The 1,988-nt window shown below is 31.5% G+C and overlaps 1 long non-coding RNA gene across 4 annotated transcripts; it reads right to left on the bottom strand.

Annotated features, from left to right (window-relative positions):
• Positions 1 to 164: 164 nt before the first annotated feature.
• Positions 165 to 1,500, bottom strand: LOC145117195 (uncharacterized). 4 transcript variants are annotated; one of them, XR_013712546.1, is made up of 4 exons: positions 1,341 to 1,500; positions 1,145 to 1,265; positions 899 to 935; positions 165 to 364 (listed from the first exon to the last, which is right to left on the bottom strand). It is a non-coding gene; the product is annotated as an uncharacterized LOC145117195 (long non-coding RNA). The 4 variants fall into 4 exon arrangements; XR_013712547.1 differs by lacking the exon at positions 899 to 935; XR_013712545.1 differs by lacking the exon at positions 165 to 364 and having other exon boundaries at positions 380 to 935.
• Between the last annotated feature and the right edge of the window lie 488 nt (positions 1,501 to 1,988).

The raw sequence follows: 1,988 nt of genomic DNA on the forward strand, positions 1-1,988 counted from the left end.
ATGTTTTTTCAAAGACCGGTTTTCGGATCAAGGAAATTTCATTTGCAAATTCAATTTATCGAAAAGGAATTTTTAAATTTTCAAATAATAAATAAACCAAAACATGTGTTTTCACAACTATTCATGGTCAAAGATTGCAATTCCTATAAAGAAAATGCATATTTTTTATGGAATCATTAACATAATTCCTAAGAGCACAACGTACTTTCACCACCTACATCTAAACAATAAACTTATAGAAAATGTAACTACATTACCATTAACAGAAAATCACTGCACAAAATCTGCTCAGATATGTTTCTTCAAACGGTCGATTGCAAGAAACAACAATATAGTTTAGGTGATTGTTTATTATTTCCACGTTCTGCACGGTGTCAAATGCAATTTAATGGAGTGAAATATGGTAATCAAGAAGAAGTGAATATAAGATGTTATAATACACAAATGATGAAAGTAAATACACTAACACTTAGGGTCTTTGGACTTTGTAGATACTTTGGAACATTAATGTATGACATATAATGGTCCAAAATAGTTCCCAAATCTGGAGAAATTTGGTCCATCAAGATTTGAAGGATATGATCTTGTACCATATTCATTTTTACCTTTAGGGGAGGACCTATAATGTGCCCTGGTTAAGAGTATGACCGAATAGTGGCTTCTTTTCATAAATAATTTTGTTAAAAACTTAAAGTTAGAAAAGATAATCGTGAATGAAAAGATTGTGTATCTTTCTACTCATGTCCCTACGAAAGGTCTCTGAGGGCACATTTGCCCTCATATCAAGTAATAAAGATTGTATCTGACTATTTTCAAACTTTGTTGTTGATATTCAAAGAGATATTGAGCAAGAAGTTTGTAAATTTTTTCAATCTGGCTAATTGGAGACTGGTTTTACCGTGGTCAGATACTTGCAGTTGTTCACTTTCATAATCCTGCCCACAATTTAAAACACTTTAAAATGAAAGCATAAAATCTAAGTATATCATATGGAAGAGTATAAAGGATCGATACAAGGAAAATATGATTAACATCACAAACTGACAAATGCATCATCATCATCATCCATAAATCAGAATAACATATTTCCTAAAAAAAAACCTTAGAACAAACTACATGATTAACAGCTCCAAACGATGCTCACCTATGCTAATCGCCTTAAAGGAAATTTGCTTGATTGATACCTATATAGTTGATTTAGATGTGATTCCTTTGAGTTTTACTGCAGCCAGCAACATCGATCTTCCTAGGAGCAGCTTGAGTACCTAAAAGAAGAAATTAGTAGTAATTTCTTAACTAAGTAACAATCGATAGGAAAAAACCATTATAAACAAAATTACATGCGATTTTTGGTAACACGACACCTTCTCTGAAGCTGCTCTTGAATTAATGCTTTGAGTATTGTACATGAAGTAGACACAAGTTAAAAAATATAATGTTTTGATAGAATTAACTCTGATATAATGAAAAGCTCAAGAAATTGATGTCGATTACCTTCGTTGTAGATGAATTTGTAATAAAAAATAAGGTGTGTTTGGAGGTATATATGACTTCAACATAATGCATAGGGTATCAGATTCAAAGTTGGAAAAGATTAGGTTCCTGATTTCTTGCTACTTACTTTCGGATTTTGGAAGATTGATTATCGATTTTATGGGATACGTCGCCATCCAAAATAAATCCAAAACAAATGAATAATAGCTTGCACTCAGGACTAAGAAATATGAGTTTCTTTATTGTAGGGATTCAAATGGATTGAGTGCAACTAAATTAGGATATTAGATAATGAAAATAATGATTTCTGAATATTGAGTCAATAGATGATACAACAGAAATGTTGATATTTAGGAATTGAATGTCTGTGGATATAGGAATCACTAAGCAGGAAAATGAGAGAGTAGAATGATGGTGGGATGATATGTGGCATAAGGCAGTGCTTAAAAGATGACATGTGGTTGGTCTAGAAGTATTTTATTAAGAACTAGTTT

Source organism: Lactuca virosa, chromosome 5, assembly GCF_052849685.1.
Source record: "Lactuca virosa cultivar CGN04683 chromosome 5, Lactuca_virosa_CGN04683_v6, whole genome shotgun sequence".
Taxonomy (NCBI): domain Eukaryota; kingdom Viridiplantae; phylum Streptophyta; class Magnoliopsida; order Asterales; family Asteraceae; genus Lactuca; species Lactuca virosa.